This window comes from Marmota flaviventris, chromosome 16, assembly GCF_047511675.1.
Source record: "Marmota flaviventris isolate mMarFla1 chromosome 16, mMarFla1.hap1, whole genome shotgun sequence".
NCBI classification, from domain to species: domain Eukaryota; kingdom Metazoa; phylum Chordata; class Mammalia; order Rodentia; family Sciuridae; genus Marmota; species Marmota flaviventris.
In genome coordinates, this window is record NC_092513.1 from 44,859,036 (window position 1) to 44,872,643 (window position 13,608).

A 13,608-nucleotide genomic window follows, 5' to 3' on the forward strand; every position below is an offset into this window, starting at 1 on the left:
AACTATATTATGTTATTGTTTTTATAGATTTTTTTTAGAGAGAAGAGATAGATAGAGAATTTTAATATTTTATTTTTTAGTTATTGGCGGACACAACATCTTTGTTTGTATGTGGTGCTGAGGATCGAACCCGGGCCACACGCATGCCAGGCGAGCGCGCTACCGCTTAAGCCACATCCCCAGCCCTTATGTTATTTTTTACAACAAGCATAGTTTAGACTAACAAAAACAATGGTCAGAAACAATTTAATGCCTAGAGATTTTTAACGATGGTAATCTTAATGATTTGAGCCAAATCTTCTATTGAGAACAACTAGAAATATGGGACAAAATATGTTTTAAAATCCATGTTGCAGGGTGCAGTGATACATGCCTGTAATCCCAGTGACTGGAGAGGCTGAGGCAGGAGGATCCCAAGTTCAAAGCCAGCCTTAGCAATTTAGTGAGCCCATGAGTAATTTAGCGAGACCCCATCTCAAAGCAAAAAGTAAAATTCGCTGGGGATGTGGCTCAGTGGTTAAGCACCTCTGAGTTCAATTCCTGGCACACACAAAAAACAAAATCTATATGCTATTCCTAAAGAGCTAACAAGGAATGAACATTTGTGGTGCTTATATTTAAAGGAGAAGGAAAACCCAGAGATATTTGCCTGTTCCTGATGCCTAGTTTAGAAGTTAAAGCAGATCTTTTTTAAAAAGTGTCCCTGGATTGAACCCAGGGGTGCTGAACCACATCCCCAGTGCTTTTTATTTTTTATTTTGAGACAGGATCTTGCTCAATTGCTGAGACTGACTTTGAACTCTTGCCTCAGCTTTCCAAGCTGTTGGGATTATAGGCTTGTTCCACTGCGCCAAGCTAAAGCAGATCTTTGATTAGACAAAAATTGGAGTTCAAAGCATGATGAGATGTTATGGAAAATATTTAAACTTTTTTGTTGGAACCCATTATTCCACAAGAGTGAAGTCAAAATAGACCTATTCTACATTCTGACATGGCTACCACATATACCTTGCTTGCTCATATACCTTGTTCTGCTTTTTCTGCAACCACGTTTGACAAACTTTGTATGATTGAGATTGAGAAATTGAGAAGTCAAAATTGAAGAACACAGAAACACAAAGTAATATCCTTCAAAATGCCGGGTTTCTGTTCTCGCGACTAAAAGGATCAGGGGTCACTCCAGTTAAACTGGGCTAATTGGGCTGCATGAAATAACCACACAAGAGACACAAATATCTTTTTCTTTGGGTTCCCTGTGACAGCTCCTCTGACCTTAAGGGTCCCGCAGAAAGAGAGAGAGAGTGCGCGAGAGCACCTGCTGACCCCTTTTATTGAGGAGAAGTTATTTAAATGAGGCAAGGGGTCAGGTTTCAGGGGGCTGAGTCTATCTTCAAGATGTTCACTATCAGCAGGTTGACTGACACCTGGGTAGGCCACACCCAAGGGCACAGTAAGAGAAGGGGACATACACAAGGCACTTCCATGGAAGATTCTATCCTAAACATTGCAAGGGGTTATATTACAAAGGAACAGGTGAGCACAGCTTCACCCATGGGGCTGTAGCAAGACACACTCATGCACGAGACACCAACCCTCGGACCCAAGAAGAGTGGGGAAAGCTCTGCCTAATTTCTGTGACTGAGTGCCTCAGCACCCAGCCGGGGAGTGTGACTCAGTCACTGTAAGGTTGGTCTCCCACATCAAAAGAAACAATGGAACAGGAGAAGCAAGCAGGCAAATTGTAATGAGACCTGTGCTGCCAACATGCCTTGTGTGAGCACTGCCTTCTTATTTTACTTCTTTTAGCTATTTAGCTTATAAGATGCAAAGAGGTTGGATCAAGTCTAAATAACTGTGCTGCCCCTTTCACATCAAAAAATTGAGAACTAAACCAGGTGTGGTGGTGCACACCTATAATCCAGTGGCTTGGGAAGCTGAGACAGGAGGATTGCGAGTTCAAAGCCAGCCTCAGCAAAAGCAAGGTACTAAGCAACTCAGCAAGACCCTGTCTCTAAATAAAATACAAAATAGGACTGGGATGTGGCTCAGTGTCAAGTGCCCCTGAGTTCAATTCCCAGTACAAAAAAAAAAAAATTAAGAACTACTGACAGGGAAGGTCACGCCTGCTCCTCGAGTATGCCTATCTAGCTGGCAGGTAAAGAAAAGAACTTGAATGTTGGTGTAAGAAATGGGGTGGGATGATAATTGAAATCCGGAATAAAAACCAGACTGGTTCAAGGTGTCCTGAAGGGTGTAAAATGCAGTCTAATAGATTCCTTGTGGGTTTTTTGTTGTTGTTCAAAGATTTTAATTATTGGAATGTACAATTTTACAATATTCAAATAAAGTTTAAAGCTTAAAAAAACCCTTTTGCACAGAGACTAATAACTAAGCACACTAGAAATGCTTTATTACAGTGCTTCCAACACTTTGCCTTTTAAAAAATTACTGAAGATACCAGAGTGCTTTCTAAATGAGTGTTATGTCTATCAATATTTATCATATTAGAAATTAGAAATTATTAGTTCATGAAAAATAATAAATTTATTACATAATAATAATAACTAAGTTTTAAATTCACCTCAATCCCTGATTGAAATAAAGCAGTGGTTGTCATAAACTATTACATAGATCTTTGGAGCAATACCAAAAACTTTCAAGGGATTCACAATGTTAAAATTATAATAATATTAAGATAATATCTTGCTTTTCATTACATGAATATGTATATTGACAATGCAAAAACAAAAGTGGGTGAATCTACTGGTGTCTTAGCTGAATCAAGGAGGTAGCACCAAACTTACTCTAGTAAATGCTGTATTCTTTATTCCTAAGCACTCATGGGAGGAAAATAACCAATTTCATTTTAGAATCTGATTTAATAAGCATTAAGTTATTAATTATTTTGGTTTTGACTCTTGAATATCTATCTTTTTTAATATTTATTTTTTAGTTGTAGTTGGACACAATACCTTTATTTTATTTATTTTTATGTTGTGCTGAGGATCAAACCCAGGGTCTCGCATGTGCTAGGTGAGCACTCTACTGCTGAGCCACAATCCCAGCCCCAGAATACGTATCTTCTTACTCTTCATAATGACAAAGAGAGAAGTCCATATAAAGCACTTCTACTGTCTTTAAAATAAGATGGTTAGCTTGAAGCACCTGTGTAAATCTTTTAGTTGCTGGCTGAATCAGCCCCCTTTCTCACGGAACACCTTTTATGTTAGAAAGAATGACTGACAAACTATGTTTATTCAGAGTTACTTATTTAGACAGACATTTGAAGATGAACAAAGTGAGTCTGTCTCTTCAAGAAAAACAACATTTAATGATCTTATCTATTTCCAAAGATAAAAATTCAAGCTTTTAAGCAACAGTTGGGATTTTTGAAGACTTTCATCACTATGAACTTAACTGTTTCTCAATGATTAAAGACTACTGATAAGATTGATGGTGATGTGATTTTTTTTGATGTACTAGATTTGCAAGATATAAGATATTCATAACTTTGTGAGCCAGTATTTTCCAGAACTAAAGTATGATGTACAGTTGTGCATAAGTAAAAGCAGTAGTCAAAGTTTTTTTTTTTTTTTTTTTGGTGTGTGTGCTTGTGTGATGATGATGGGGATCAAACCCAGGGCCTTAGCTCATGCTAGGCAAGCACTCTACTACTGAGCTACATCCCCAACCCTTAGAACTACTATTCAAGTAGACCAGTGGATTTTAATGCAAAAGAGTACTAAAAGTTCTTTAATAGGATTTTAGATTACATACTTCAACTGATGTCTAGGAAACTAAATAATTGTATACTTGCTTTGAAGGGATCTAAAAGGCCTATTTAAATAATTATCTTCTTTGTTCTACTATATATCTTTGTAAGGTTAGATTTTCTCCCTATATTTCAAGCAAAATAACATTGAAGTTTGAATATAGAAGCAAATATGAGAATAAAGCTGTTTTATTAAGCCAGACATTGAGAGATTTACAGGGCTGGGGATATAGCTCAGTGGTAGAGAGCTTGCCTAGTATATACAAGATCCTGGGCTAGTCTCCAACACACACACACACACACACACACACACACACACACAGACATAGGCAGAGAAGAGACTTGCAATGTCATTCTCATTTTTTTAAATTTGGAAAATGTAATTATCACAAAAATGTGTTAACTGTGTAAATATATAATGAGTTTATTACTTTTCAAGAACTAATAAAAGTAAAGCTTCTTTTAATTTCTATGATAAATATTAATAGACATAACCCACATTTAGAAAACACTCTGGGTTCTTCAGTAATTTTTTAAAAGGTAAAGTGTTGGAAGCACTAGAACAAAGCATTTCTAGTGTGCTTAGTGAGTAGTTGCCTACCAGAAGCAAAAGTAAATTCTGTGCATAGAAAGATAATGTAATGCAGAGCTGCATATAATTGTTGTATTGTTGCATTTTTATATGCAGTATTCTGTGCTCAATCAAAAATAATCATGCACACTTAAAGAAAAGATGGATCAAACAACAAGATAAACAATAGGCAATAGAAAGAGGCTAATATAATACATTAAAGTTATTAAATACATATTTTTTTTTGTACCAGGGATTGAACCCAAGGGCACCTAACCACTGAGCCACATCCCTATTTCTTTTAATTTTTAATTTTGAGAAAGGGTCTCACTAAATTGTTGAGGCGGCTTTGAATTTGTGATCTTCCCAAGTCTATGGAATTACCACCACACCTGGATCAGATACAGATTTTTGAAACAAATAAGATAATTATAATCAAGGGATTAAAAACTAGATTGAGGGGTTTGTTTATGTTTTTATTTTTGTTTTGGTAGTACTGGGGATTGCTCTACTTCTAAGCAGATCCCCAAACCCTTTTCTTGGTCTTTTTCTCCCCCATTAAGCAGTCTATCTCTAAGGTACATTCCCAGTCCTTTTTCTTTTTGTTTTGAGACAGAGCCTTCCTAAATTGTTAAGTCTAGCTTCAAATGTGGGATCCTTCTGTCTCAGCCTCCTCAGAAGCTGGGATTACAGGCTTGTGTCACCAGGGCAAACCCCTTTTCAGCCTTTGAGACAGGGCCTCACTAAATTGCCCAATATGGCCTTGAATTTGTGACCATCCTGCCTAAGACACTTGAGTAGCTGGAACTACAGGTGTGTGCCACTATGCCTATCCTGATTGATATTTTTTAACAGGAACTAGAACTATTAATAAATAGTCAATTGGAAATTGTAAAAACGAAAACTATATTAACTAAAATTAAGAGGTCAATGAATGAATTTAAGAGAAGATTGGAGACCTAGTTGAAGATAGAAGTGTGAATTATAAAATAGTATAAGAATAAAAATCTATATTAAAGCACAGAGAAAAGAATAGGGAGCATTGAAAAAAATATCCTGGATATGTTGAAAAATCTAATGTATTTATAGTTGGGGTGCTAGAAGAGTAGGAAATAAAGGTCAGAATAATACATAAAGTTATTTGGTTTGGAACATTTAGAAAAACCATAATAAACCTGCTATAAACCAAAAATTTACAGCAAGAAAAATTTAAAGCTATCCAAAGAGGGGAAATTAGCATATTACCAATATGCAATAATTGACGTTCAACTGATTTATTTCTATAATGACATACAGGATTCTATTTTCAGCATGCTAAAAGAAAAAAATGCAAGCAAAATATTCTGTATCTAGTGAAAATTGTCCCTCAAAATTGAAGGTAAATGAAGGTATTTTTCATACAAAGAAAACCAGAAAACATTACTTAAATACTTTTTAAAGAAAATACTAGGGCTGGGGGTGTGGCTCAAGCGGTAGCGCGCTCGCCTGGCATGCGTGCATCCCGGGTTCGATCCTCAGCACCACATACCAACAAAGATGTTGTGTCCGCCGAAAATTAAACAATAAAAATAAATAAAAATTATTTAAAAAAAAGAAAATACTAAATAGTGTTCTTTAGACAGAAAAAAATGATCAAAGATGTAAGTTTGGAGATGTAGGAAGAAATGAAGAGCATTAAGGTAAATACATGCCTAAATTAAAAAAATAATTGACTAAAATAATAATAATCCCTTATGAGCGTATTAAGAGTATTAAAATCAGTGACAAAATATAACTTGGGAAAGAGTGCAAATGAAATTAAGGTGTCCTCAATTGCCTTTCATTGTTGCACAGTGTTCAAAGAGTAAATATATGTTCATTTCACAGTACTGGGGATTGAACCCATGGGCACTCTGACACTGAGCTACATCCCCATCCCATTTTATTTTTTATTTTGAGACAGGGACTTGTATGTGTTAACATGCCTGTAATTCCAGCAACTCAGGAGACTGAGACAGGAGGATTGCAGGTTCAAAGCCAGCCTCAGCAACTTAGTGAGATCCTGTCTAAAATAAAAAATTAAAAAGGGCTGGGGATGTAAGTGTCCGTGGATTCAATCCTGTACCAAAAATAAAAAATAAAAAGATAGTGTCTGGCTAAATTGCCCAGTCTGGCCTCCAAGTTGTGATCCTTCTGCTTCAGACTCCCGAGTAACTGGTATTGCAGGCATATACCACAACGTTTGTAATATATTAATTATCAGGTGGTCCAGAAGACATGTTGTAATCTTTTCAAAAATCACTAAGAGAATAATGTAATATAATAATAATATAATAATAAAAGATATCACTAGAAAGAAGGGGTTGGGAGTGTAGCTCAGTGGTATAGCTTGTTCCTATCATGCAGAAGTTCTTGGGTTCACTCCCCAGTCCCCAAAAAAGATAGAAAAGAAAGAGAAAGGAATAATTACAGGCTGGAAAAATAGAAAGCAAATAGTATTTAGTAGATTTAAAGATAACTATATTAATACTTATATTCTCTATAATTATATAAACATTTTAATTATAAGAAATAGTTGTAGGGGGGCTGGGGATGTGCCTCAAGTGGTAGCGCGCTCGCCTGGTATGCGTGTGGCCCGGGTTCGATCCTCAACACCACATACAAACAAAGATGTTGTGTCCGCCGAAAACTAAAAAATAAATATTAAAATTCTCTCTCTCTCTCTGTCTCTCTCTCTGTCTCTCTCCCTCTCTCACACTCTCTCTCTTTAAAAAAAAAAAAAAGAAATAGTTGTAGGGGCTATGGCTGTGGCTCAGTGGTAGCATACTTGCCTGGCATATGGGAGGCACTGGGTTTGATTCTCAGCACCACATATAAATAAAGAAAATAAAGGTCTATCAGTAGCTAAAAAAAAAAAAACAGCATTTATTAAAAAAAAACTTTTTTAATAAATAAATAAAGCATTTATTTAATAAATAAAGCATTTATTAAAAAATAGTTTTAGAGTAGATAAAAATAAATGCACTTATGTACTGCTTAGAATAAATAATAAAAGGGTTTTAAAAAGTGAAAGTGAAGAAGATAAATCATGCAACATTTAACCAAAAACCCCCCAAAACAAAAAACTGCTAAAAAGTAGATCTTACCTCAAGATGCATAGCAAGGAGTTGGGCATAGTGGCGCATGACTGTAATCCCAGCAACTCTGGGGACTGAGGTTAGAGGATCACAAGTTAGAGGCCACCCTGGGCAATTTAGCAAGAACCTGTCTCAAAATTTATTTTATTTTTTATTATTTTATTTTATTTTTTAGTTCTCAGCGGACACAACATTTATGTTTGTATGTGGTGCTGAGAATCGAACCTGGGCTGCACGAAGGCCAGGCGAGCGCGCTACCGCTTGAGCCACATCCCCAGTCTGTGTCTCAAAATTTAAAAAAAGTTCTGGGGATATAGCTCAGTGGTTAAGTGCCCCCTGGATTTAATCCTGAGTACTGAATAAAAAATTTTTTTAAAAAGTATAGCAAGAGATTCTGAGGAATATTTTATAATGACAAATCTAATCTGGAAGATCCAACAATTCTAAATTGTACCCAATACCAAGTATTATAGTTGGAAATTTCAATAGTTTTCTTGGTAATTGATAAAATAAGCAGACTAAAAAACAAACAAGCAAACAAACAAAAAACCAATAAATACTATTCAAACAACATGATGAATAAAATTGGCATTCTATCTCTGTCAGTGTCTTTCCCATCATGTATGTACACCCTAAAAAAAAAAAAAAATATATATATATATATATATATACTTGTGAGATATATATATATATGTTGAGGACCACAGCTGAGTCGGGATGAGGCATGGCATTTTTGCCAGAACAGAGTGTTTGAGAGGTGATGCTAGCAAGCCATTGAGATGATGATGGCTATGTTAAGCTGTGTATTCAATTGTATATTAGACCCCTGCTGTCAACCTTGGCCTGCTACTTTGGAATTCTGGAGGGATTCCTGGGGAGTTCCTGTTGGTTGGGGAAGTGCTGGAGTGAGGGATTTCCGGAGGAGGGATTTCCGGTTGGGGTGTGGTGTGGGGAGAAGGCGCGTGGGTGGCGTTTGCGGGAGTGCGGAGAATAAAGGAGTTCCTGTTTTGAACCTACAAGGCTGTGTGATGGCTCAGTTATTTTGTGCCCAGCCAGACTGCGGCATATATATTGTAAGGGTAAAAGAAATTGAAGTTAAAGTGTAAAAGTTAAAGGGTAAAAGACCGGGCATTGTAAAGTTTCTAGGCTGCAAGGCCTGAGTTAAAATGTAAAGGATTAGGTATTGTTAAGTTTCTATGCTACATGCAAAACCTGAAATACCTGTAGCTGTTAAGACAATGCTTGGAACCGCCCAGTAAATATTCCCCCTGACTGCTTGGTTGTTTAATAACTCAGGGCTCTGTATGATCTTGCACGTAGGCATTGCAGGGCCTGGACCAATCAGTTTGAATGTGTACCCCGTTTAGAACTGACCTATCACCCCCGCCCGACCTGTTCCCGCCAATGAATGAACTAATCATGTTTAGGAATTGTTGTTTGATTTTCCCGTGGTGTATGATGATTTGTTAAAGGAGACTGTGATGTATGTAAAATCCCTGCCCTCCCCAAAAAAAGTGTACTTAAGCAGTGCTCAGCCCCTGCTCGGGGCTCTGGGCTGCTTTCCCTTCTCGAGGAGCCCCAGCATGCTGGTTCAATAAATCCCCTTCTGCCAATTACATGAGTGGTCACTTGGTGGTCTCTTTCTCCGACGCTTCGCCGGACCCTTACAGTATAAAATAATTGCAGACTTCATTTACATTTTGAACGAACATTAGATATTTACAAAAATTGACTGTATAATAGGTTTTGAGGAAAGTTTGACAAATCTCAAAGGATTAGAAACATACACAGTATTTTCTCTGCCAGTAGTGAAATTAGGCCAGAAATCAGTAACAATATAAGTAGAAAACACCACATATTGAAAAATTTTTAAATATTTTTCAAAACTATGGATCTAAGAGGAATTAATAATGGAAATTAGTAAATACTTTTAACTGAATCATAACAAAAACATAATATGTTAAAGTTCTGTGTTAGGGCCAAAATAGTGTTGGAGGGTGGTGATTTAAAATAGCATTAAGGGTGGTGGGGATATAGGTCAGTTAGTAAAGTGCTTACCTCATATGCACAAGGCCATGGGTTCAATCCTCAGCACCACAAGAAAAAATAAAAAAGCATTATAAAAGAAGAAAGGCTGGGCTGGGGATGTGGCTCAAGCAGTAGTGCGCTCACTTAGCATGTATGCGGCCCAGGTTCAATCCTCAGCACTACATACAAAACAAATATGTTGTGTCCGCTGATAACTAAAAAATAAATATTAAAAATTCTCTCTCTCTCTCTTAAAAAAAAAGAAGAAAGGCTAAAAATCAATTTCTTAAGCATCCATGTCAAGATGTTATATATATATTTAAAATGGTATATTTTTAAAACAACATATTAAATCAAGGAAAGTGGAAGGAAAAAATAAGAATAGGGGCTGTGACTGTGGCTCAGTGGTAGAGCACTTGCCTAGCACATGTGAGGCACTGAGTTCCATTTTTAGCGTCACATAAAAATAAATAAAATAAAGATATCATTTCCATCTACAGTAAATTAAAAAAATAGAAAATAAAGCTAAAATTTGGGTTATTGAAAAAAACTAATAAAATTGATAAATACTGGAAAACCAAATCAAGAAAAGAAAGTAGGTATGAATAATAGTAGTAACAAGATGAATCTTAATACCATGAAATTTTTTTGTAACTTAATGACAGTAATGAAAAATTGAGGTAAAACGAGCAAATTCTTAGGAAAGCATCAAAAACCTAACACAAGGTGGGGGTGATGGAAAGAAATGTCTTGTATGTCTCAAATTTGTTAAATCCATAAATAAAAATTCTATCTTAAAGAAACTCTTGACCCAGGGATATCATCACTTGTGAATCCTGTAAAACTTTTAAGAAACAATACCAATCTTATTCAAATTCATCAAGAGAATAGAAAAAGACTTCTTCCATACTTGTTTTATGAAGCAGTATAATCTTAACAAAACCTGATATAAGAGAAGAAAATGAATGCATACAAAAATTCTAAGCAAAATAACAAATAGAAACAATCAATGTACAAAAAGATAAGTGTATCACAAGTTGAATTTATTCTATGAATTAATCAATGAATGTAATTTACCACTTTATAGTTTGGATGTGAGGTGTGTCCCAAAAATTCATGTGTGAGACAACACAAGAAGGTTTAGAGGAGAAATGATTGCCCCACACCAACCTTAATCCAATCAGTGATTTAACCAGTGATGGGATTAACTGGGTTGGGGCTGAAGGTGGGTAGGGTGTGGCTGGAGGAAGTGGGTCATTGGGAATGTGGCTTTAGGATATATATTTTGTATCTGGCAAGTGGAGTCTCTCTGCTGTCTTACCATCAAGTGAGCTGCTTTCCTCTGCCACTGTCTTCCATCATGATGTTCTGACTCACCTAGAGCCCTGAAGAATGGAGCTGGCTGTCTATGGACTGAGATCTCTGAAATTGTGAGCCCTCAAATAAACTTTTCCTCTTCTAAAATTGTTTTGGGCAGTCTTTTAGTCACAGCAGTGAAAAAGTTAACTAAAATACCACAGTAACAGACTACAGCAGAAGCTGGCAAAGTACTGCTCCGGGACCAAATCTGTCCTACTGCTTCCCTTGTTCTTATGAGTAATGTTTTATTGGAGCACAGCTATGCCTATTCTTTATATTGTCTATCATTGCTTTCCTGCTAAAAATGGCTAAGCTGCATAATAACACAGGACCTGTATAGCTTGCAAAACCTAAAATATTTTCTATCTGGTCCTTTATAGAAAAAGTCTTCTGATTCATAGAATAAAGGCGAAGTTTTTACTCAACAAATGCAGAAAAGCATACAATTCACCGTCTCTAGCAATCTCATTGACTCATAAACAGTCTAAGAATAGGAAGACATTTCTATAATGTCCCAAGGTCCCTCACAAGAAGCCTTAAAGCTCCACGTTCCATTCCCATCACTGGGGGGAAAAAATTAAGCCAGGCACAGTGGTGCATGCTTCTAATCCCAGTGACTCAAAAAGCTGAATCAGGAGGATTGAAAATTCCAGGCAGCCTGGACAATTTAGCGAGACTCTGTCTTAAAATAAAAGGGACTGGGGATGTAGCTCAGTGGTAAAGACCTCTGTGTTCAATCCCCAGCACCAAAAATTTTTGTTAAAAAGAAACCTTAAGTAAACATGATATTCAATGGCAAGGTGTTGGAACTTTTAAAATTTAAGATCAACGTAGCCGGGTGATGGTGCACAACTATAATCTCAGCAGTTTGGGAGACTGAGGAAGGAGGATCTCAAGTTTGAAGCCAGCCAGGACAATTTAGTGTGACTCTGCCTCAAAATAAAAACAAAAAGTATTGGACTGGGAAAGTAGCTCAGTGGTAAAACACCCTTATGTTCAATTCTCAGTACCAAAACATTTTTTAATTGAAAAAAAGAATAATTTTGTTGCTAGGAAGTATGATATTAGGGTCTTTGGAGGTTCCTTTTACCTTTTGAAAGGTCTAGGAGGTGGCCAGTGTGGTGCTTCATGCCTGTAATACCAGCAGCTTGGAAATTGGGAGGCTGAGGCAGGAAGATCCCAGGTTTCAGGTCAGCTTGGCCAACTTAGTGAGACCCTGTCTTTTTTTTTTTTTTTTTTTTTTTTTAAGAGAGAGAGAGAGAGAGAATTTTTTTTTAATATTTATTTTTTAGTTCTCGGCGGACACAACATCTTTGTTTGTATGTGGTGCTGAGGATCGAACCCGGGCCGCACGCATGCCCGGCAGCGCGCTACCACTTGAGCCACATCCCCAGCCCCAAGAGACCCTGTCTTGAAATTTAAAAATAAATGAATAAATAAAGGGTTTGTTTTCCTTTGCTTTCTAAAACTCATTTTCTCTTAGGAGAATATAATGGAATTTTCCAGAGGTACAAGATGGTTGAGGATCCAGTAGCTATCGGAGCAAATAGAAAATGTTGAAAGACTCCAAATTTTCATATTCAATCAGGTAACTAATTGAGAGCGTGACTCACTTAAACAAAAGATCTTTAAGACACACAATATTTTTAAGGGATTCTAAGGGATTCTGAGGCCAAAATTCTTGAGAATTACTACCCATGGGTTTGCAATATTATGCTTTTTATTATCATATATTTTAACTTTTTATGCTATAATTCTTCTATTGTCATCATCATTTTCTTCTTTTATTATTATTGCAGTGCTGGGGATTGAATCCAGGGCTTTATGTCCACTAGGGAAGCACTCCCAGCCTCTATTATTTTTCTTTTAAGATAATGTGTAAGAAATGTGATTATTAGTTTAATTTAATATATATTAGGATGGTAGTTTGCAATATATTCAATAACATCAACATTTTACTACATATTATTGAAATCCCACATTATATTGGAAAGCATTATATTAGTTTCTTATTACTTTTCTAGGAAGTTATCACAAACTTAGTGGCTTAAAATTACATATCTTTAAACACTGTTTTGAAGTTTGGTAAGCCTGATACCTGGGCTAAAATTCAGGTGTTAGAGAAGTTAACAGTGTCAGAAAGCTAGCAATGCCCATCTTCCTCAAGATGCCATCTCTCTGATTCTGACTTTTAAGTCTTACTATTCCCTGTTTAAGGGCACTTGAGATTTCACAGGGTTCACCTGGATAATCCAGGTTACTCTTCACATTTTAAAATCAGTTGGTTAACCACTTTAATTCCATGTAGAATATTAATTCCAATTTGCTATGTTACATAACATAATCAATAGTTTCCAGGGATTAGGGAGTAGTCATCTTTGTGAAATTGTTCTGTCTACCACACCCATGCCTAGGGAACTTAGTTAATAGACAATATATTATAATCCTCTCTATAAATTATGAAGTAGTTGGAGAACAGTTATATGTGTGTGTGTAAATATATATATATATATATATATATATATATATATATATTTTTTTTTTTTTTTTTTTTTTTTTTTTACTAAGGGTAGAGAATATACTAAATAGCAGAGAGGAGTACATAAATTCTGGCCAGAAAACTTTCCAAGGATAGACTCAATATCATTTCTACTCTTGAAATGAACATTTTTCTCCTTATTACTTTTTTTACTTTATTTTTGCAGTACTGGGAATTGAAACCAGTGCTTTATACATGCTAGACAAGTGCTCTACTGCCGAGT